Source organism: Mustela lutreola, chromosome 16 (genome assembly GCF_030435805.1).
Source record: "Mustela lutreola isolate mMusLut2 chromosome 16, mMusLut2.pri, whole genome shotgun sequence".
Taxonomy (NCBI): Eukaryota; Metazoa; Chordata; class Mammalia; order Carnivora; family Mustelidae; genus Mustela; species Mustela lutreola.
This window is the reverse complement of record NC_081305.1, coordinates 19,614,400-19,638,843: the sequence shown is the minus strand read 5'-3', so window position 1 is coordinate 19,638,843 and position 24,444 is coordinate 19,614,400. Positions and strand designations below refer to the sequence as shown.

Here is a 24,444-nt window from a genome sequence, read left to right as displayed (position 1 = left end):
ATTCTCTAGGCAGAACAGTGAATAAATACTGACCACTCACCACCCCTCAAGCCGGTCCGCAGAATGTCCCAGATGTTCTACAAATGTTTCCACATAGCTTCAAGTAGTTGCTCCCAGCCCTACCTCCAGGTGAAATAAGAAATCTGACATCTACTAATATGGCCAACTATACTGGAGGCTAGAGGATGAGGAGAATTCTATTAGAAAAAAAACTAAGCTACCAATAAGCACTCTAGTTCTTGAAGACCAAACAGCCTTCCAAGACAGAAGTGGGAACAAAGCAAGTATGTTTCATGAATAGGAATCTGTCATTCCTGAGCCCCAGGAAGTTTGAATAGGTTGCATGTGACTCTGCTTCCACATCCAACATTTCACAGGCAAACACTGTGAGACTGTGGAGGATTCTGGAAGAAGATACCTCATGAATGTTTCATGGCATCCAAATATTGCATGGAAAATACTTACACTGAAAAACTCTTTTCTCTCAAATTCAGATATAACTGGGTGTCCTGTATTTTTATTGGCCAAATCTGGCAACTCTAGCTGAGTTTCTTCTTGACAGTGAGGACACTCTACCCGAGCAATGGTCCTTCTCGGTCATCATTGACCAGAATGATGACCCATGCCTCTGCTTACACTGAGCCTTAGCAGGAGCGTAGAACCTCCATGCAGGATTGAAATCACCACGGATAATCCCTACCAGCTTCCTGAAGTACACACCACGGGTACTGAATGGGGCCCATGAGCCCCAGCAAAGGGAGAAGGGAGCTGGCAAGGCGGCCTACAGTGTCCGCTCCATGACCACCATTACAAGGTTCCATGGCAGACACGTCTTTTCCTGTCCCAAGGAAGCACACATGTCCTTAGGACCTAGTCTCTCACAGCTATGGAGGATGGAGGGAGCTGGAGTGAGGCAACCTCCAGCCTGCATTACTCTTTTTTTCCAGTGCTCCAGAAACTACTACTTCATGCCCCTCACTTCCTTCAAGGCAATGCCTTTGAGATCCTGCTGTGGGAAGAAGGCAGCCCTGCGTGAGGAAGAAGGACACGCTGCTTTGCTGAGTGACAGACCCAGCTCCAGATCCCATGTGCCTTCAGGAAGGCAAGCTCCTCCCCCGTAGAAGGGGTAGGTGTGTACCATAAAGGAGAAGTCCTTTCCCACTTGGTTTTTGTATCGGAAGCCATCCCTGGCTTCTCTCGCCCTAAACCAATTTGGCATCTCTTGGAGGCCTCTCGTTTTTTTCATTCCCTCCCTCCACATCAGAGTTTGAATGAGTATCAGATATATCCTGGACACAAGTGGGCAGATGCTGACAAAAGATGGATAAAACGTGCCCCCGATCCCCACGACCCCTGAGCTTACATCTGAGAGACACAGAGACAAGCACACAGCCGACTGCCGTTCAGTATGGGCAGTGCCACTGTCAAGTGAGAAAGTTCTAGAGGATGTCTGAGGAAGGAGGGAAGCAAGCATAACCTATGCGAGGGAACCTGGGAAGAGTTCCGAGATGGGACTTCTGAACTGGGTCTTGGGAGAAGAGGAGGGTTTCCCCTTTCAGGTGAAGCCTGGAGGGTTGAAGAGCACAGAGAGGCTTTACTTGGACAGGAGAAAGTTCCAGGATGGCAAATGATGATGAGAAGTGGCAGAAGGACCGCTTCCACAGCAATGGGGATAACAGAGTAGGAGGAATCCATCAAGTTGGTGAGCAGCGAGAAGACAATTATTTCTAATGCATCAATTCTCAAAATGCTTTTCCTGGCAACGTTAATTCACTTAGGTGATATTGAAGCCTCTTTAAAAACAGGGTTGCTAGCAATGCATTTCAAGGCGATATGATGCAGGATCCTAGAGCAGGGCTTAAATGGGAATGTGTCACCCCACTAAGTATTCGCCTCATTCGCAACACGGATCCCACGAGAATGGACACGTTCCACAAGCAGCATTTATACAGGCTTTCCATCTCTTGGTATTTTATAATACCCTCAACCTAAATGAGGCTCCTAGAAGGACGAGTGGTGGTTTTCGGATTGAAAATCAGTGTCTATTCCTTTCAGCAGGAAGCTGACATCTCATTTTTTAAGGGTGACATGCCATTACAAAGATGCATTGAAAGGTTAAAATTCGAACACACTCTTGAACATTCTAAGTGGCACACCGGCTAGAAAGGAGCTCTCATTAGGTGTAATGGCTCTTCTACCTTGAAATGTGGGGGAAGGACATACGCTACAAGAAAATATAAAAACATAGGTTGGGTAAATAAACACTCTCTAGAAGAAATCAGAAAAGAACAGGTTTTGTTCAGTTTCAAAATGGCGCGGCCCGTTACGATAAAGGCAGCCAAGCCCCAACGTGGAGCCATACGTAGACGGAGTCAGGTTTTGTTAGACGCCTCCTTTTATAAAAGCCCCCTGCACTCTGCAAGGAGAGAATTGGGAGGGCACCCCGATTTCCAGCAAGTACTACTTAGTTATCATTATCTTCACTGCAGGCATTTTCTGAGAATGACATTCACCTACCTTCAGTGAACTAAGAGCTTTCTCCCAAAAGTCTCCCCAAAGGAGGGGGCTTTATATTTTTTCCACGTTGAGGTAAAGAGGGACAGAGAAAGACAGAGATGGCAAAAATGGCATCCCCAAGACTACACAGCTAAAGACGGATAGCTCCTGGAAAAATCCAGGCTTCCCCGAAATCAAATGAAGCGTCTTTCTGCTGAAGTCCAGAGACAGTAAATGATTTGCTCAAGTTCACCAGGCCCTGGAGGAGGGGTGGAGTTTGAACCAAACACCTTATTTTTCTAAATTCAGATTATGTCCTTTCAGTATGGTAAGAATGGCTTCCTTTCCCAAAGCTCGTGACCAACTTCAAATTGGCAGTCAGCTTTCCTTCCTTCAACAACGGTATTAGTATCAGGTATTTCTGCTCTGTTTTGAAAGGGAATAACTTGATAACCTTTAAAATCCTTCTTCAGAGGAAAAAAAGAAAAAAAAGGCATTTCTATTTCTGCTGCAGCCTTCATGGTTCTACCTGCCTCTGAGCTGGTTTGCTTGGCCTCCTCTGCACCTGAGGCTTTGTTAACAAACCCTCTTTGAGGTTAGGGTGAGAAATGGTAATTCAGCTACTCACAGGGGCTACTGGGAGGCAAGCCTGAAAGGTTTTCAGAGAGCCAGCAGGCACGGGTCATGTTTTCAATGGACAAGGGCAAAAGAGCCAAGCATCATTTTCCCTGTGTGGCACATATGTGAGTATGTGCTCCGGGGATGGGGGGGGGGGGGGAGACAAAGACAGAGTGAGAAGGAGGGGGGAGGCGGGACTTGGGGGGGGGAGCGGGGAGGGGAAAGGGGGACAGTAGGACAGTAGGGAGGGAGTTAGGGGAAAATGAGCGATTAACCAGTGCCAGGGAAAACCAGGTTAAATACTTTCCAAAGAAATTTAACTTTTGGGCAAATCTTGGTTTCCAAATAGGCTTACAGAATCCTCATTTTTCTCATTTCAAAGCTTCCTATGGCATCCAGCATTTCTACAAATACTCCTTTGTAGAAAAGTAGCCCTGGAAGGACAAAGGCACATCATAAAATAGAAATTGGGACACAACACGTTCTCTTCCCAACAGCAATCTGTCAAAGGTGTGGTTCTGATCTGGGGTGTGAGGGGGGGCTCCCAAGGTAAGGTGTGCTTTGTGTGCCCTTCCCCCCCTGCATGCCACGAGCTGAGCATGGTCTCAGGTACATATAAGGAAGACCAGGCCCAAACTACCAGAGTCACTGCTGCGGCTGGACGGGATGTCAGGTCCCTGTGGCCCCATGCTCTGACTCCGTGTTCCCATTTCTCCCTTGGGGTAACAGAGTTTGCTTCCTATTGCAATAGCCCCTGGGCTTGGTACTCTGCTTTGAACTCAGGACCTTAGCCCAGCAACCACCTCTTGCTTTGTTCCCTTTAGCAAAATTAGAAGACTTCACTGAATCGTAAGGGAGAAAGAATTGAAAATAAAATCAAGAACGTAGAGTCTAAAGAGGGGTCCGTTTTTTTTTTGGGGGGGAAGCTACTTTTAAACCTTCATGTCCCCCTCCTGTAAAGCTCCTTTAAGAGATGGCACTAGGAGAAGAGAGAGAAAAATGAAAGGGAGGGGGAAAGCGGACTAAGAGAAGAACCATGAGAGACTATGGACACCGGGAAGCAAACGGAGGGTTTAAGAAGGGAGGCGGTGGGGGGATGGGGGACCTGGTGATGGGTATCCAGGAGGGCATGGACTGCGGGGAGCACTGGGTGTTGTATGCAAACAAGGAATCGTGGAAAACTAGTGATCAAAAACTAATGATCTGGGGCGCCTGGTGGCTCAGTGGGTTAAGCCTCTGCCTTGGGCTCAGGTCATGGTCTCAGGGTCCTGGGATCGAGCCCTGCATCGGGCTCTCTGCTCACAGGGAGCCTGCTCCCCCCACCTCCCCACCTACTTGTGATCTCTGTCTGTTAAGTAAATAAATAAAATCTTAAAAAAACACAAGAAAACTAATAATCTACTGTACGGTGACTAACGTAATTTAAAAAAAAAAAAAGAGAGAGAGAGAGAAAGCGACAGCACGCACGTTTAGCACACAAAAGAAGGCCTCAAACCAATTCCGGCTTGAGGCTGATGGTGAGCTCCGGGGGGCGCAGGCCGTATGCATGTCACGGAATATTCATCAGCCCAGAAAGGAAGGAAGTTCCGACACATGCTCCAGCCGAGACAGACCTTAAGGGCAGGACGCTCAGTAAAATACCCCAATCATGAAAAGACAAATACTGCCTGATTCCACTTCCAGGAGGCACCTAGAGGAGTCAGATTCCCAGACACAGAGGGTGGCTCGGCGGGTGCCAGCGGCGGAGGGGCGTGGGGTGGGGCAGGAAGTTGTCCTACAGTAGGGACAGAGTTTTAGCTTTGCGAGATGACAAGCTTTCTGGAGATGGAGGACAGTGATGGCTACACAACTTGAATGCAGTGAATCCACTGAACTTTACATTTAAAAATGCTTAAGACGGTACATTTTACATGTATTTTACCACAATGAAGAAAAATTTTTTTTTTTTTTTTTTTAAAAACCTGGGCACACATCCACCATGATTTTGTCTTTTCGGCCTGGTGCTGCTACCTTCATGAACCTTGGAATCTCTAGATTCCACCAATTGTGCGAATTAGCTGCAAAGGGATGTTCTCGACTTTGTGGGAAACAAATGAGAACAAACTTTAAGTTTCCAACAGAACACACTCACAGGTCCCGCGATCTCAATTCCTCTGTGCTAACTGTCTCGTTCATGTGTTTAGCTCGTCATTTAGTAAGTACTATTTTGCTCACCCACCTTTTTCAAAACCTGAAGACAACAAGAGCTGCACTCTCATCCCTTCAACTAGCAGGAGAGAGGGGAAAAGCCATATGCATAACCAACTGATCTACAACAGATTCAACTAACATTTACGAAGCTCCACGATAAGCCGGGAAATGGGCAAATAAAACTCTATGGCCACCAGGTTCCAATTCACTTCTGTTTCCTGAGTCAAAAGGGTATTGTTTCGCCAACACTCACAGCAACTTGTTTAGTTCCCACATCCATCCGTCCTCCCCCCATGAGACAGGCCCAGTCCTGGCTCACCAAGAGCGTCGCTCCTGCCTCTCTGCAGGGTCGCATCACGGTGAAGTCCCGTGAGGAGCTCAGGTTTCCTGGTCTTCAGCGGGGAGACAGACGGTGGAGCAAGCCTTGGGGCTTCTCGAGATTGCTGCAGCAGAACCCAGATGGCAAGAAGAGGAACGAGGAAGACGGAGACCACCAACACCCAAGGGGATGGGCAGAGAAGCGGAAGCACCCAGGGGGAGAGAGAAGTGTCACCAAGTTCAAAGGAGAACGGGGTCTCCGCAGAAAGTAACAGTCAGCAGAATCTCACGCTGTCAAACAGGAGAAGGAAGGGGTCGTTAGAATGGGACACCTAGGAGGTCCCTGGAATTTTGGGGAAACTTTCCATAGAGCTGGGTGATAAAAGTGACAATGACACCTGGATAAAACGGAATACAGTAGGACAAATAACAGTGGGTAGTTCTTACACCACCCTTGACCTAGAAGTGAAGGAGGCATCAGAGAGGAGCCTCTGGTGGGGGGAAGCAGGTGGATCCAAGCCTGCGAGGTTGCAGGGCTGATGTCTGTGGTTCAGCACTTTTGTAGGCTGTGCTGGGAGGGATTTGGGGAGAGAGAGAGAGAGATTCAAGATGCAAGACATAGAAGGGTGGTCGGGTTAGAAGAGGAAAATCCTAGAGTGGTGAGAGATGGGAGCCAGAACCACGCAAGAGGCCATAGCCCAGAGGAAGGGAAAGCCGTTTTACAAAGGCAAAGGAGCCCTGGTTCAAGGCCACCTCTCCCATAGAGCCCCTCATCCAGGTCCCAGCTCACCTAATGCCAAGCCACGGGTGGGCCACGTGCAGAGTGGGCACAGGGCAATGGTTCATAGCACACCAGGACAGAGACACTATGCCTTGCATGGTTCAGAAATGGATTCGACATCAAACCACGGCTGTGAGCCATCCTAAAGCTCTGGCCCCGGAATGATCCGCCGCTCACTCTGATTCTCCGACCCTGTCTCTCTCCTTCTCATTTAACCCCCAATCTTTTTATTGCCGGTGCATTTCTTCTCCTGAGGACGGAGACACTGGGTCATTCTGTAATGTGCTGGGAAAATCCAGAGCCCTTTATGAAAAGGCAGGCCGAGCCTTTCTTGTTCACAGCGGGCCATCGGAGCAGTGCTCAGCCGTGCATCCAGAGGGAAGGGAAGGGAAGGGAAGGGTGAGCTCATCCTCCCCCTTCCCTTGTCCCTTGGGGCATCTTCCTAGAAGCACTAATGGAGCTTAAGTTCACGCAGGGCCCAGCAGTGAAGCAAAACCTGCTTTTATAAAGAAGTCAGCAGCCACGTGCTCCGCAGGATAGGGGGAGAAATCGAAATCAGCATAGAGCTGGTGGGCGGCACCCCTCCCCACTGCTGGGCGGAGGGACCCAACAGAGAGGCGCAGGCCAGCCCACAGAAGAAGAGCCGGCCTCTCACAGAGGGTTGACCGCCCCCCTTGTCCACGCCTCGCCTAAAACTTCAGTTCCTGCAGGGAGGCCCTGACCCAGCCTCCTGAGAACACAGCTTCTGCCTCCCTCCAAAGGCAGCCCCATCCTGTATCCCAGAGGGAGGCCTCGGATAACTGGCGCCCGGGAGACACAGCTCTCACTTCCTCCCCTTCTCTGGGGCCTCCACAGGTAGTGCACTTGGCTCCCACATTGGTCCCTGCTCCCCTGCCTCAACTAACCCCACCCACCTCCCAGCCAGCAGTCGCCTCCTGCGAGGACGCCACGCAGGACCCCGGCCCATGCTGACCCCTCACCTGGGTGGCCCCATGACTCAGTGACCAGCCTTTCTCCTGCCACGCTGGCCTCCTCCATCTCCTTCCTTGTAAAATGGGCACGCTCGGCTCTGCGGGTAACCTAGTGAGACGCGGCGGGCACATACACGGTGGCCATGGGCATGGACTTGAAGCAGCACCTCTGCCCGGAGTCCTGTCTTCGGAAGAAGTAGGCAAGGCCTGCAGGACTTTGATCCAGAACCCGTTGGGATCTCCCTTGGAAGAACATCTGGTCCTGTCACTGAAGGCCCAGCGTCACCTTCTCTGCTGCCTGGGGGTGTGCAGGCTGAGCCCCAGGCCGGCCTGCATCTGGGCGCCCGCAGATACTCCACCAGCTGGAGTGCGAGCCTGGGGAGAGAAGGACATGTGTCAGGATGTGGCGTCAAGAACGAGTCCCCCTTCACCCACAATGGTTATTTACAACCGTGTGTTTTTCCCAGGGCCACCTGTCAGCTGATAACAGCATCCTGCGAGAACACAAGAAGGCGCTGGAAACAGAGGCCTCCTCCGTCCCCTGCCATGGAGCCGGCTGAGGAGGGCCTGGGCGGGGCCGCGGTCCAGAAGCAAGCGCACTGGGGTCAAACTGCCAGCTCGAAACCCAGCTTACTTGCTAGAGAGCCTGGGCAAGTAGCGTCACCCCTTCCAGCCTCCGTGTCCTTGTCTGTGAGATACGCCTTATGACGTGGCCAGAGGCGGCAAAGTGGCGAAGGGAATGGCCCAGGGCTGACGTCGTGCAAGCACTGGCACTATCATGAGCCCAGGCTGCATGAGCGGCCTGGGCGTTCTGGGGTGTTCTGTAACGGGAAAGCAGTAGCGGTACAAAGCACCTACTCTGCGCTTAGGCTTTTGTAGTTAATCCTCAAAACCAGCCTTATTCCCACGGTAAGGCAGAGCCAGGAAGCCTCGAGAAGTTAAGTGACAGACGGAAATCTGCATCACGAGCGAGGGGTGATCAGTCTCATGTGCCTTCCCCCCCAGTCACCCCCAAGGCCAGGATGCCTCGAAGCTATAGGAGGACCAGCAACCCACAGGCACACTGGGCTGCTCTCTGAACCCTGGAGGAGCAGCCTGACTCACTGAGGCAGCGGCGCTTGCCCAGGACACCTAGGAGGCCTCACGAGCAGGCACGCAGGGTGCTGTGATCAGCACCCCCTCCCCCCAGAGACGATGACCTTCCACTGGCTGTTTGGCCCCCAATCAAGGGAAAGAGGCCTCTGGAGAGAAAGCAGGTGCACCTACGTCTGCTGTGATCCACCCAGCTCAAAAGCACCTGAACCCATCAGCTCTGGCTCGAGTCCCACCCAAGGTTCTGTCCTTCCCGCATGTGGTCCACAGCCCACAATGTGCCTATGTGAGGACGGGGTCTCACTCCCCTGCTGATAGTTCCGGACCCCACCATGCACAGTAGGGTACAGAATTCCTGCTGATGGCATTACTGAGAGGACATCAGTCAATCTGACCGTGACGCACGGGGTGCACACGTGGGCAAGGGGAGCCAGGCTGGCAAGGGGGCTGGCTGCCATTTGCATGGTGGAGGTGGCTCCGGGCTATTCATGGGATGGCTTCCAAGTCGATCCATTCATGCATTTCTTCAGCATGCATGGGGGGTGGGGAGGGGGGAGCAGGAAATACCCCACCCAGGAAATCCCAAAAGGTGTTAAGACAAAAGGCTATGGCAGCATCAGGCACCAGAACGGGGGTCGGTGCCATGCTGGGGCATGAAAGGCAGGAGATGGATAATTCTATCTGAGACCAGCAGGAAAGGCTTGTTTGGTAAACAAGAAAGCAGGACCTGCTGGGGAGCCAGGAGTCCGGACGGACGCACGACAGGTGTCGTTAGCGGAGTTAAAAGCAGTTCAGTCCAGAATTACAGAGCACTGGGACATTTGAGAAGATCCCCAAGTACACAGACAGGCTGACCATGGAGAGAGAGAGAAAGTGGGCTAAGAACTCAAGACTTCAGCCCCCACCATATTTCCTTCTTGGGTGGGCACCTAGGCTGGGCTGCGCAGAAGCTTCTGCCTAATATTGGAGTCCCAAGCCCCTGTGAGAGTCGGTATTTTGGATAGTGGCTGAGACATTCGGGGCTGCAGCCCTCAGCTTCCAGATGTGGCTGAAACCGGGCAAACTGAGCCTGTGGCTGGAAGGGGGCTGCTTTAGAGGACCCCTTCCAGGCTATGACAGTTTCAGCAAACCACCCTTCTCCCCACTCCCCCAGATGCCCTTCCTTCTAACACAGGTGTGATTAGAAAAATGACCAGGCTCGAACTAAAAATACAAATGCTTTATGTTCCTCCACAGGGGGAAAAAAATAAGACAAGAGAATCTATGAAAGTAACAAGGAATTTCATCCTTCAGTGGGCTTTAGAATGGATATTTTAGACTCAGCCATCCATAAACATTGGGTAATATCATAGTCTTGTAGTGCAGAATGAATTCCGTGGAACGAGCCACAAATCTGCATTAGACCCAGCAAGGTTGGGGGGTGGGGGTGTCCATCAGCACTTAAAAACCTAAGCAATGCCTGGCATCCTCTGAGCCCAGGTAAACAGACCACACAGTCAAGGGCCAGTCAACCAGACAGCAATGCACCGCTGGGATGTGCAGGAGGACCTCAGGCCATGTGGCAGCTGGGGCAGGAATCCCCATCACAGGGCGCCTGGGTGGCTCAGTGGGTTAAGCTTCAGCCTTCAGCTCAGGTCATAATCTCAGGGTCCTGGGATCAAGCCCCACATCAGGAACCTCTGCTCAGCAGAGAGCCTGCTTCCCCACCCCCCACCCCGCTTTCTCTGCCTGCTTGTGATCTCTATCAAATAAATAAAATCTTAAAAAAAAAAAAAATCCGCATCCCATGTGCCACCTGCCTGTGACCAGCCTTGCACCCCAGCCACTGCAGGGCTTACAAGGCACCGAGTGCTTTGGCCCCAGCTTCTGCCTACATATCATCTCCTTACTTCTAACCTCACCCTCAACTCACTGCTGGAAGAGACAGGGCTGTCTGTCCCTCCCTCCCTGCCTCCTGCAACCCTTGGGATTCTGTCCTTGTTATTCTCCCCTCCTGGGTCAGACACTCCCCAGGCCGTCAGTTCCCAGCTTAAACATCATACGCTCCAGAAGCCATCCAGACCCCAGAGTGGATTAGCTAGCTGCCGCTTCTGCAGTGACTTGTGGATTTGAGGCAGTAAATGCTCCAAGCCTGTCACGTGCTCAAGGCCACCTGTCCCCAGCCCCATCCAGGCTTCCTTCTCATCTTGCTGCATTAACCAAGCGACGCATCTGCGTGTGCACAGACACACACACGCACACGCGCGCGAGCACACACACACGCACACCCTTGAGTCCCCCTCCCTGAGCCTGCCATGATCCTGCTGACGACTGAGCCACTGTCCATGCAATTTCCCCAGGGATTTTCCCATGTTTGTCACACGGAATTAAAAACTCAGAACTTCCTCATCCTTCAAGGATTAGCTCAAAGATTGCCTCCTCTATGAAGCCCCCCACCCCAACCAGAACCCAGAGACCTGCCCTCAAACAGGTGCCCCTCGGCCCCTGGTACCCCTTCCACACACACTCTGCTCCTGGCAGTTTGCCCACACGCGTGTCCCAGATGGAAGGCGAGCACCCGTCTCAGCAGGGGTCAGAGCTTAATGCCTGGGTCTCAGGTACTTTCCAGAGCCCTGGTATCCACACCGCTCATGACTCAGAAGAACCAACATCACTGCAACTCCAGGAAGGACCATGGTGCCCAGTCCAACCAGCTCCATCCATTTGGGACTTGGGAAAACAAAGCACAGCATGTGTCATAAAAGCAGGCATTACGGTGCATTTGTCTGGTCCCATGCTCAGTATTTTAAGGTTCCTGATCTTGTTTTACCCTCACGACGACCTGATGGGCTCCGTCCAACCGCCCCTACTCTACAGAACGGGAAACCGAAGACAGTGAGTGTGGAAGCCTCTGCCCGGCCAGGTCACGCGGGTATCCGGTGGTCAAGCCGGCCTCCGGGGTTTCCGCTCCAGCGCCGCATCCTGAGCCAGAGCCACCACGCTAGCTCCGTGCCTCCTCGTGTGGATTTCTCCAACACGTGTGTGGACTCTGGTTGGCTCTGGGAGGGACGGCACAGCTTGCACACATGTAGATCAACTTGTCAGCAGCGGGCTTGCTCACAACAGATCTTTCTCATCCCTCCTCCCCCAACTCGGAGAGCTGACAGAGTGGTGTGTTGGATTTCCAAAGGAGTCTTTCATTAGAAAAACAGATTCTTTTGATCACCCTTTGTCTTCCCAAAGTCGCAGCAGCTGAAGATCAAGTTGCCAACAGGAATTCCATTCATCATGGAGATAAACATCAGCCACCTACCCCCCCCACACACACACATGCAAGCTGCCACCTTCAAAGAGCCTGTGTCAGCTGGTGGGCAGCTGTGGAAGGATAAGACCTGGTCCTGAGAAGGTTTGGGTCGGAACCCAAGCTCTGCTACTAAGTGTGGGCCAGCATGACCTTGGGCAAGTCCCTTCCCCTGTGGCTTTTTTTTCCTCCATCTCTACAGCAAGGGATGCTGGCAGAGGTCCTATAAACCACTAAATGACTGAATAAATGAACGGATGAATTAATGAATTATATAATATACCTACGGTCTTCCTGCTCAAAAGTACCGTAACTCCAAAGCATTTTTCTAAAGAATAGCCCAGCTTGGTTATTGAAAGCCAGAATCAAGACAAACAGAAGGAAAAGCAGCATGCAAGTCCAAGGTTAGCCTTATATTTATAGTCCCTAAAGCAATAGGGCTTTTAAGTAAGACCCGAAACAAGATATCGGGCTTGTGAATGTTGGGTTTCTCCCTTCTGCCCACATAGAAGCCCAGCTGCCCAGGAGCAGGCAGCTGGCTAGGGGTGAGGGGCCGCACAGAGCTGAGGGCAGTGGAGTTGAGCACGCTGACCTCTCAAGGTCGCTCCTAGCTCCAGATTCTCCAATTCGGTAATAGTCTCCGTGAATAATAGATCTGCTCTCTGACACTGTGCATGATAAAGTGACCTGGTACGAAGTCCTATTAAGATAAATCACATTTAAGTTTAGGAAATTATATGTTTGAACCCTGTAATTTAATGTCACCGTGACGCCTGAAAGGAAGGAGAGAAAACTCAATTAGAGGCTAATTAGACCAGACAACTCGCGAAGCTAGGGTTGCCTCCGGGCCTCTGCTGAAGGGAGCGAAACAGAGCAACCCACAACCTAGCCTCGGTGACTTAGTTTCCCCACCTGTAAAACGGGGACAGTCCTTGTGAAGAAGAGAGGGCAGAGGGTGCTGGATAGGCAGAGAAAGAGGGAAAGGCTCCCTAGCGCCGGCCCTGGGCAGAGGGACTTGGGGGTCATGGGTAGGCTCCAGAGGATCTGCGAATTCTGTTCATGAGGGGTGGCCTCAGCATGTGGGTCAAGTTCGCAGACAGTGGGTCTGTCCTGGCTTCCGTCAAATCTTCCAAAGGTGTGCGGAGCCAAACCACCACCAAACTACAGTTCCTCTTATCTCTCCGGCAACCGCTACTCCAAAACGTCCCCATGTCAGCAACACCTTCACGTCCAGGCTGCTTTACAACCCTCTGCTGTGCCCCATCCAGCTGCCATGGTTGGCTGTGGTCACCATTCTCAGCCCTCAGTGTTCTGCCATCGTCCCCATTCCCCTGAAACTGCTCCTTCCAGAGTTCCCACGATCTCCTCGGAGCCACCACCAGCAGCCTGTGTCCCTCCTGACCTCTGCCCAGCACCAGCCACTCCTTGCCCCTTTGCTGAATCGCTGTCCGCTTTTGGCACTGGGGACCGCAGGCACTATCCTGCCAGGATCTTTGCCAGGCCAGCCCATCCGGTATTTCTCCTGGGCTCCACCCTCGTGCCTTCTCCGCCCGTGCTGCACAGCCTCCCAGACAGCCCGGCCGGCACCTCCGTCTGGGGAGACCCAGGTCTAACACCACCTGATTGTCTTCTGGAAGATTCAGACTTCCCTACAGACGCCTGCCTTCTGGGGACTCCTGACGCTATCCATGCTCAAGAACATACGCATTCATTTCCAGCCTGTTTCATGGAGGGGAGTTCATGACAAACATAGCCGCGATAAGCCGGAAGATTCCCCCTGAGCTGCTTCTGCTTCTGCCTTTCACACCGGATATCCTGTGGGACCCAAAATCCCGGGACTTGCAAAAGTTCCTGCCGAGTGGAGGTCTTTGGGGGGGAGGAATATTCCATTGGGGGATCAGGATCAAGGTTCCTATGGGGAGGTAAAGGCTTTCAGGGGACTCTGCACTGGAGTGGAGGTTCCAGAACACTGAGTCGGAATAAGTAGGTGTAAAAGGACTGGCAGAGGCTGAGCTGGGGCTGTAGAAGCCCTAAGAAAGGAGGTGACAAGCATCCAGTCCAAGTGGGCGTGTCCTCTTAGTCGTAAGTAGGGTCAAGGGCAGAGTGGGATTTAGGGGAAGTGTATGGATGGAATAAATGACCTTTAGGTTCACAATGGACCATGGACACAAGTTTTCTGCAACGCTGACTCACCCCATTTCCTGCCCATCTGAGGCCCGGCATGTTTCACCGGAGCTTGGCAGGGGAGACAGAAGAGAGGAAACTTGGCAAGGGATAGAAGCCCATGATCACGTGCTCCATGGAGGGCAGGTAGAACGTGGGCAGGGAGGTCTCTGGGTCCAGAGCAGCACCAAAAGAGTGACAGAAACAGGCCACGATTTCTTGGCCTCCAGTAATGACTAGCTGAGAGTTCCCTTTGTGACTGCTGTGACCAAATGATGACGGGGAGACTGAGGACGACGGAGAAATAGTCAAAGGAGCGTAATAGAAATATTAAAAGGAGCGCTCCTTTCTGGGCAACACTGCCTTAGTACCATAGAAGCTCTTCTAACTTCAGACACAAATGCTATCAATACACAAAAACTTGCCTGAAAGTTTGTCTCCGTTTCTTTTGCATTTATGCACTTGAGTATTTTTCACAAAATAAGTCTTTAAATTTCCTTTTCTTTCCAGAAAGAAAACACAGCTAGACACAGCAAGTATTGACCGAAACAAAAATTAAAATTAAAAATGTATCAATTCATAAAATTAATACTTCAAAAAAATGAAAATACTTCAACGTTCGAATGAGGTGTTCCATTAAGTTTACAGCATTTATGCCGCTGAAGTTATTAAAGCTTAAAATTGCGCTAAAGCTTCTGGGATGCATTGGATTTAAAAATCACCATGTTAGACAATCCTCACAATAATTCCCTGAAGGGGGGAGTACTGCTATCAGCCCCACTTTACAGACACAAAACAGAGGGCCAGTGAGGTGAAGAGACTTGCCTGAGGTTACTTGGAGGGGGAGTTCTGAAGCCGAGGCTCTTGCCTCCTGTGACAAAAATGAAATTTAACCTAAGGAGAGGTCTGAGAAGGATGCCCCCAGCTCTGGCCGTGGCATCGCTCAGAGGGCCTGCCAAGCAAGAAGCCTGATGAAAGTGCAAGGAGCATCCCAGTGGACGCCCACATGCACAGAATGCAAAGCAAGGGAAGCAGAGCACAAGTCTGAAAGGAGGTTCTCTTAGGAGGGACACTCCAGCACATAAGCAGAATCAGTGAGGGCCGGGCCTGGAGGGGACCATTCCCTAGAAGGGAACTGCTTCATCTCCATCTGTAGTGGCCTTGGTGTTCATGCAGACCATGTGCAGCTCTCGGGGTCAGTTTTAACTGAGGGTACAGGGACTGGTACAAAGGGCAGGGACAAAGAAATCCAAGGGGAGACTGGAGAGGAGCAGGGAAGGGAAATGGAGGAGAAACACGGGATTTGGTGAACACAGGTGGTATATGCATGCGTGCTCAAATATGCATCAACGATATATTTTCTTGGCATAAAACACCAGGGAGCTTTGGAAGGAACATGAGGGCCTTGGAGCCTCCGAGCAATGGTACTGTCCATCTGAGTTATGACCTCATCTTTGGCTGGAGTCTCAGCAACACCATAAGCAAACAGTCCAGAAGCTGGACAAGGGCTTGGCCACACGCGTCAGGCGTGGGTCAGCGGCACGCACACCATGGCATGGTGACCGAGACACTCAAGTACCCCCCCACCTCACACACCTCACGGTCGGGCCCCGTTCGCAAACCCAAGGCTGCACAGCTTCTCCTCCCGAGAAAGGGTCTGGCAGAGCATCAGAGAGGCTCACTGAGGAGCCGCTATGGGACATCATGCACGCAATGCAACATCTGAAATTCGGTCTTGACATCTGTGAATTGCAAGGACTTCAGGTGTGCGGTGAACACGAGTGAGCACACCGTATGACAGAACCAGACAGGCCCAAACACGTGGGAGGTGGGGATGAATCCGCCCCAGGGCCTTGTCCTGCTCCTAGCGGTTCCTCATCTTGGCTTCTTAGGGCTGAGGCTCCCAGAGGATCCGAGGTATCCGCCCTCACACAGCGTGTTGTGCCGGGCGCTCAGCCCAGGGACCCAAGCTCCCCGTGGGCTGCTGCTTCCCCAGCCGCCTGATTTCTCCCAGAAGGGCCGGCCCGCCCGGGGTCAGACACAGGAGACTTGGCTTACTCCTTGTCTGATCTGGGGAGGTGACCCTTCATCTTCTAAAGATGAAAAGGAATGAAACACAGATTTTCTTAGACCAGTGGTAGAACAGGCTGAGCACGGCCACAAACAGAAATAGGACTCGGTGGAGATCTCTAAATGCCGTGGGATTCTGCTTGCTCTTGAGGGAGACATGAGATCACGAGCGTGGCCAGCATCCAGAGAGAGAAGAGAAAAACCACCCATATTCGCTGAACACCCACAGTGTGTCTGAGGCCTTCCACCCACGATGGCTTCAGCCTCCAGAGACAAAGTTTAGAAAGAAGCAGGCTGTCGTCAGGGGTCCCTCACTCCTCAGTGAGAGGAGCCCAGAATCCCAGGCACCTCACTCCAAAGGCCTTGTCTATGTTCTGTGGAGACCCCTCTCCAAGCAACTGTCAGGTCAGGGAGATAAAAAAAAACCAAAAAACAAAACAAACAAAAAAACAAACAAAAAAAACCTAACCCAGGACACCGGAAGGCCATCACCATCGAACCTTCCCGCCAGCACTGAGGAAGGGGAGCACACCTGGGGAAGCTCGGGAGGACAACCCCTCTGGGGACCAGACCAAGGGCGGTCCCAGCCTGGGTGGGAATCCGGACTCCTCCTTCAGCTTCATCTCCTCAAGCACAAGCTGGGATGAACAGCAGTCCCTCCTGCTACCACAGGATCCTGGGGATCGGAAGCCCAACGTGCTTGCCACGCGGCCGGTGGTATCTAAATGCTTTTTCCTCTTCTTCCCCTTCTACATATTCAAGATCATTCTTCAGAACAGAGCTTACTGGGGCGCCTGGGTGGCTCAGTTGATTAAGCGACTGCCTTGGGCTCAGGTCATGATCCTGGAGTCCCGGGATCGAATCCCGCATCAGGCTCTCTGCCCCATAGGGAGTCTGCTTCTCTGGTGGACCTCTCTCCTCTCATGCTCTCTCTCTCTCAAATAAATAAATAAAAATCTTTAATAAAAAAAAAAAAGCAGAGGCAGAGCTTGGTGCTTCCCTCTCCTCAAAAGCTTCCAGCCTCACAATGTTGCATTAGTCTTAGGCACACAACACACAGATCTGACTCCTGCGTTAGGCCGTGCTCACCATGGCCATCTGTCCCCATGCAGTGCTATTACAATAGCAGCAACTCTATTCCATATGCTGAACTGCTTATCCCCATGATGTAGTCACTCCAGAACCGAAAGCTTGCATCTCCCACTCCCCTTCACCCATTTTGCTCAAGCCCCACCTCTCCCCTCCGGCAACTATCAGTTTGTTTTCTGTATTTATGGGTTATTCCTGGAGGTTTTTTGTAGATTCCATGTGTCAGTGAAATCATAGGATATTTGTCTTCCTCAGATTCTTTTCAACTAACATAATACCCTCTAGGTCCATCCGTGTTGTTGCAAACGGCAAATGTCTCATCCTTTCTTATGACTGAATAATATTCCATTATATATATGGAATTATTATAGGTATTACATAATTATATATGTAACATACACATATCCTCTACATACACACACACACATCTTCATTCATCTGATGATGAACAGTTGGGTTGCTTCAACCTCTTGGCTATTATACATAATGCTGCAATAAACACAGCGGTGCATGCATTTTTTTTCAAATTAGTGGTTCTGTTTTCTTTGCATAAATGTCCAGTAACAGAATTAATGGATCGTAGGGTATTTTTAATTTTCTGAAGGAACTCCATATTGTTTTTCATAGTGGCTGCATCAGCTTTGATTCCCACCAACAGTGCACAGGGCTTCTTTTTTATCCACATCCTTGCCAACACTTCTTGTCTTTTGGATTCTATCCATTCTGACAGGTGTAAGGTGATAAAATCATTGTGGTTTGGATTTGCATTTCCATTGTGATGTGTTTGTTTGCTTCTGGCCTCCCCATCAGAAATCCTGAGGCAGACAGGGCTGCTGTGGACAGCTGCTCAGGCAGTGCACTGTTCAATTCCAGGGCCATTACATTCAGATCCATGCCCTTCCATACAGAGAGGTTTGTGAGAATTTCATGAAGTTTTGTTAGATCAGTTTGGAAAATGCCAAAGACTGTGTGAAGACTAGCCATCATCACAACAGTTGCTAAAATTGGTTTTACAATTACCCTCTCTATGCAGATTCTCTTCACAGAGTCTACACTTTTGTAGTACTTTCTCTCAACTCTACAGTCAGCATAAGCATAACAGCCACATACACAGCACCTGAACACGAGTGTACAAGCGTCTATCACTCCCCCGAGACTGCTCTCTTAAAACACATTTCTCAAACTTGAATGTTTATGTGAATCATTTGGAAAATTCTGATTAAAATGCAGATTCTGATGGGAGGGGCATTTAGGGGCAGAAGATTAAGAGGGACTGAGCTTCTGCCTTTCCAACAGTTCCCACGGACATAGTGAGGGTGAGGATGATCCAGTTTCATACACCACACTCGAAGAAGAAAGTTTGTAACAGTCACAGCCACTGTCCTTGGTGTAAGGCACGGACTTTCCTTGAGGCGGAGCTCAAAGAGTCCTCAAACTGACTCCTGTAGGCCAAATCCAGCCTGGAGCCTTTTTTGTCAATTAAGGTGCATCTCCACCTACATATTTGCATAGTGGCTATTGCAGTGACAGTGCAGCCTTGCCCGTTTATTGGCATATTGTCTAAGGCCGTTTTTGCAGATAGCAAAGGAATAGCTATGGCAAGGACTATACAGCCTGCAAAGCTGGGAAACATCTATCTGGTTCTTTAAGAACAAGTTTTCTGACCCCTGAAGGAGCTGGCCGAGCACTTCAAGTGAGGCAAACTGGTGTTGAGCGGGAGCAGGGGCTAGAGTAGAGACCCAGGAGAGAAGGACAGAACTTCAAACCCAACACACTTCTGTGTGCTGCATCTTTAGCCCTGGGGCCTGACCCGCTCGCTTACTTCAGAGCAGAGTTAGTTTCTGTCACTCCCTCTCCACAGCAGGGTGGTAGCTGAAGTCTCTGGGGGTTTCCGCGCTGGGGGAGAGGCCACCCAGCCTAGACCCTAGGGTCACCTCAACCCTAAAGGCAGCCGCAGAAGCTGGCAAGTATGTAGGGTAAACAGGGTTCTGCCTGGGAAGCTGGGGAGTTCTGGGGAGCCCAGCTGGCCCAGACGGTGTCGGGAGTCACCACCAACCACCCCTCAGAGGGCCAATTCCTCCGACCATAAGGCCACAAGGTGGGGGTGGAAAGGTTGTCCATAAGTCACAGGAAGAACCCCCAGTGGTTATTTCAGCATTTGTTCCTGAGACAAGTTAGGGCTCCAAGACTCATTGCTCCAGGGTCTGCTTTAGAGGTCCTCTGTTCTGATCCCACACAACAGTCCCAAGTTCTTCCAACCAGGAATCTGACCATGTGACTCCAGCCTCTGCTTGAACACTTCCGATGGAGAGCTCACTACCACACATGCTTAACTATTTTCCAGAAAGTTATTAAACCGAATTCACACCTGCTTCCATGGGGTACCCGCCCCCCCAACCCGGTCTGACTGTCATTACAGAGACAGAGGGAGTCTCAGTCATGTCACTGTGGCAGAACCTCTTAGAGAGCCTCTCGGAGAAGTTGCTTCTCCAGTAGGAGCCCCATTCCCTCACGGCTCAACTGGGTCGGACCTCACAGAACATGCAGAATGTTCCTGAGGGTCCACTAGGCGCTGCTTGTCCAACATTCATCTGCATTAGTTCTTGATGCTCATATCAGCTGAATGACCCGGGGATCACTTACACTTGTTTTATAAGCTGAAGCCCAGAAGGATGACTGGCTCCGCTGCGGAGGGGAGTGGAAGGTTTCAAATCCAGGGGCTCATTCCAGAAACCCCATGTTCTGCGGGTCTCCCCACTTACCTGTCAGAAACGTAGGGGAGAAGCTGGGGACAAGGAAACCCACAAGCCTCCCAGTTCTGGACTTGAGGATTCCAAAATGTGCTTCAAATCAATCCATTTAATCTCAAACTCTTTGTTTAGAGAAATGAAATGTTTTATCAACCTCTCCAACGGAAATCTGATTTCCCTCCTTGTCACCACTTTATCATTTCCTCCCAAGCTGCTGTTGAGGTCACAGCTTCGGAGACAGTTAAGTATCTGTCGTGAGTAATATTATTGTCCCCATTTTTCACCAAAGAAGAGGACTGGTGCTTGCTGGAAGCACTGGGATGGAGACGCAGCTGCTCCTGCAATTGGGTGCGCGCTGGGGAGGCGGAGGAGCCACTGGGTGCGCGCTGGGGAGGCGGAGGAGCCACTGGGTGCGCGCTGGGGAGGCGGAGGAGCCACTGGGTGCGCGCTGGGGAGGCGGAGGAGCCACTGGGTGCGCGCTGGGGAGGCGGAGGAGCCACTGGGTGCGCGCTGGGGAGGCGGAGGAGCCACTGGGTGCGCGCTGGGGAGGCGGAGGAGCCACTGGGTGCGCGCTGGGGAGGCGGAGGAGCCACTGGGTGCGCGCTGGGGAGGCGGAGGAGCCACTGGGTGCGCGCTCGGGAGGCGGAGGAGCCACTGGGTGCGCGCTCGGGAGGCGGAGGAGCCACTGGGTGCGCGCTCGGGAGGCGGAGGAGCCACTGGGTGCGCGCTCGGGAGGCGGAGGAGCCACTGGGTGCGCGCTCGGGAGGCGGAGGAGCCACTGGGTGCGCGCTCGGGAGGCGGAGGAGCCACTGGGTGCGCGCTCGGGAGGCGGAGGAGCCACTGGGTGCGCGCTCGGGAGGCGGAGGAGCCACTGGGTGCGCGCTCGGGAGGCGGAGGAGCCACTGGGTGCGCGCTGGGGAGGCGGAGGAGCCACTGGGTGCGCGCTGGGGAGGCGGAGGAGCCACTGGGTGCGCGCTGGGGAGGCGGAGGAGCCACTGGGTGCGCGCTGGGCCAGCGTCCACACTGCCTGATGGTGAAGTGTGGGGTCTCTGGCCCACAGGAGACTAGAGCGGGACAGGAGGGAGCGAGGCTGGGAAGCCAGAGAGCATGGCCGGTGGAGGGACAGATCCTCCTGTGGGTCCAAGCCCCCAGTGTCCGCCCCTCAGCTGTCTGGCTGCCCTGCCCCACTACCCCTCACCTTTTTGGGGGCCTCCACACCTCTCACAGGAGTTGTTTCAGACCTTCATGCCAGCATCTGTGGCTCCTACCAGAATCTCTACAAGTTTTTCCCCACACACTGCCAGCCAGCCACCAAAGAGATTTTTCTCAATCTAATGTCACGCCCCTATTCCAAATCCTTCACTGCCTTCACACTGTCCCAGGATCAAGTCCAGACTCAGGACATGTAAGGTCCAACCAGAGGGCTTAAGTCTGCTTCCCCAGCTTGGTCAGGCTCCCTTTGCCTGGAACCCTCTTTCCAACTCTCCAAGAACACAGATTCAAGATGGCGCCACATCCTCTGATGCTTCTTCCTCAACAAGTGGGAGGCTCCCCCTGAATCTGGGGAGCCCTTGTGACTGCCTTGAGCTCTGGGGCTCAAGGGAGGTGACACCCTGCCAGCTTGTGGTCCCAGACCTTAGAAGCCTGGCAGCTGCCACCTTGTCACCCTTGGAGCCCTGAGGTACCATGTAAGAAGCCTGACTGTCTGGCTAGAGACATAAGAGGGGACTCATGGAGAGCCCTTGAGACTCCAGAGAGAGGCTGGCTCCCAGCTGTCCTCAAGACACTAGGCACGTGAGGGAAACCCTCTTAAACCCACCAGACCAGACTACCTTCCTGCTGAATGTTATCAAATGACCCGAGGACCATACAGAGAAGAACCCCCCAACCCTCACAGCACCACGCTGAGAAGAATCCCCAAAACATCTCCAAACTCCAGACCCCCAGAACGGGGAGACAAGACGTGATGCCCAGTGCCACTGGGTTTGGAAGCAAGTTGGCTATGCAGTTTAACAGATAACCCAGACATTTTCCCTCCCTTCCCTTGGTTGACTACTCTGCAGGCATCCTCTACCTCAGATGGCCCTTCCTCTGGAAAGCCATTTCCAAAGGGAAGTCCCTTTGAGGTGCCCCCACTCTTTGTTTCCGTAGAAACTCACCCCGCGCCCATCACAACGTGCCTAGCGGCCGGTCTGCGTCTCCCACCACCTCACTGGGGCCCAAGAGGCCGGGATCCATGCTCGCCCCCTGCGTGGGCTCCGGATCTCCAGCAGGGAGCTCAGGAGTTGAGAGACTGAACAAAGTCACGTGGGACAACTAAGAAGTTGCTAATTAGCGGGGAGAAGAAAGCTAAGGACAGAACCGAATTTTTATAGTCCCAGCAAGCGGGGTTAAATGACTCTATCAAGACTGCGAAGGAAGTGATGCATAAATTATGTCCAGCCCGAGGCGGTTGCGTAGATATTCCAACAAAAACACGATGAGCTACTATGTGGCCAGGAAATATCTCCTTACGGGAAACTCAGTCGCTAACGTGATGCGAGCAGACCGTGCACAAGCCCCGCCCCGGACCCTTGCACTCACCTGAATACCAGACCCAGTTTACTCCTTCATGCATTCCTTGATGCATTCATTTGTTCAAGAGGCATTTATGAAACATCTCCTGTGTACGCGACGCTTTGCCAGCCACTGGAGACGGAGAAGCAAAAAGCACAAGGTCATTGGTCCAGGAGAGCCAGAACCAGAGTGCCCCGCGCAGACCCCGCTGCCAAGGGACGGCCGCCAGCCCCCTGCAGCCACCTGGAGATGCGCTCCGGGCCGGAAGGCGGGCGCTCTGGGGAGACAACCCTCCACCTCCCTTGCTCTTAACTCACCGAGGATTATATACTGCTCGTGGCTATAATTATGATGTTAAAAGCAGCTGGGGAGTGGGGATAAAAAGAGAGGCGTCCTCCGTGGTGGGGCAGCAGCAGATGCTACTTAGGAGGAAGAGAAAGCCAGTGGGCAAAGCCCAAGGCCTGCAGTGAGGAAGAAAAGCTGAAACCTGTTAACGAGGGAAAAATGAAAAGCTTGAGGCAAAACCCAGAGTTAAGGCTTAATTAAGAAAGCAGGCATTTTAGGTTCACGCAAATAAGCAAACAGAATCCCCTCAGCCCCTCCTGATCCTCTCCAAGTAATTGCTCTAAAGTTGTGGTCTGCTCTGCTTGGGCGAACCTTGAATACAGGTTGGGAAAAGGAAGGAAGGCAGGGGAGAGGAGAGCTGGCTGAGAGAGAGAGCGAGCGCACCCATACGCACAGGGGAGTTAGTGTCCCCCCCACCCCCCCCACCCCGAGCTCGGAGCCTACCCAGGGCTCAGCTCAAGACCCTGAGATCAGGACCTGAGAGCTGACACCCAGAATGGATCACCTAACCCATTGTGCCACGCTGGCACCCCACAAACTCTCACTCGGAGTTCAGTCCATAGGGGTTCAGATGTAATCACAGCCATTAACTACCTGTGTGATGTTGGGCACTGTAGGAAGCACTTTGAACGTCGTTTCTTCTTTCCTTAAAATTGGGAGGTCTTTTTTTTTTTTTTTTAAGATTTTATTTATTTGCCAGACAGAGATCACAAGAAGACAGAGAGAGAGGGGTGGGGAAGCAGGCTCCCTGCTGAGCAGAGGACCCTGGGATCATGACCTGAGCTGAAGGCAGAGGCTTTAACCCACTGAGCCACCCAGGTGCCCAAATTGGGAGTTTTTAATGCCTGCCCCAACTTCTGTAAAAATGACGGAAACACAGTCCAAAGCCTTAGTACACAGAGGAATGTTGTTTTTCCAGGGGACAGCTGATGTCCACCCTGGGCTACTGTCCAAACCAACCACCAGCAGCCATGCAAGAAGGCAGAATGGTGCGACACGGAAAGATTGTGCACAGAATCAGCAGGTGTGGGACCCGCCGTCCGGCTGGGCGCCTTGTTATTTCCTCACACATTACGCTCCTCTTAGGAACAATCCCTCCTGCTGTGGCAGGTCCTTCCTGCTGAATGCTGCCCCAGAGCCCAGCTTCGGGGCTCATCGACTACCATCAGAGCCTTTGTGGTGCATCACAATCACCTGTCTCTTTGCCCCTCACTTGCCCTCTCCCCCCAGGACAGGAAGCTCCGTGAAGGCACAGAACAAACGTTTCAGCAGACACCGTCTGGTACTTTGTTGCAACTCTGCGACTGTTACTTAAATCACTTTTAGCGTCATTCCAACCTGACTCTGGCACTGCCCCAGCTAACGGCGTGATTTTAGGCCAAGCAAACCACATGATATTTCTAGGTTCACCTGTGAGATGGGCTCACTCATACCCACAGTATTTAATCACCGTTAGACACTGTCAGCTGTAGCCTGCCTGTTGTCCTTTAGGTCACTAAGAAAGAAAGGCTACTTTCAAATAACTCAGAGCTTGTTTTTAATCTCTTGAAGTTTTTATTTCATAGTTTCTATGTTCTTTGAGGTTGAACTGAGAAACTGAGGTTTCTTTTTTTTTTTATTTTAAAGATTTTATTTATTTGACAGAGATCACAAGTAGGCAGAGAGGCAGGCAGAGAGAGAGAGGAGGAACAGGCTCCCTGCAGAGCAGACAGCCCGGTTTGGGGC

The 24,444-nt window shown here is 52.0% G+C and overlaps 1 long non-coding RNA gene across 1 annotated transcript; it reads right to left on the bottom strand.

The window, feature by feature from the left end:
• Positions 1-5,647: 5,647 nt before the first annotated feature.
• On the bottom strand, positions 5,648-22,569 carry LOC131818570 (uncharacterized). The gene is made up of 3 exons (XR_009348883.1): positions 22,402-22,569; positions 7,384-7,749; positions 5,648-5,913 (listed from the first exon to the last, which is right to left on the bottom strand). It is a non-coding gene; the product is annotated as an uncharacterized LOC131818570 (long non-coding RNA).
• Positions 22,570-24,444: the final 1,875 nt, after the last annotated feature.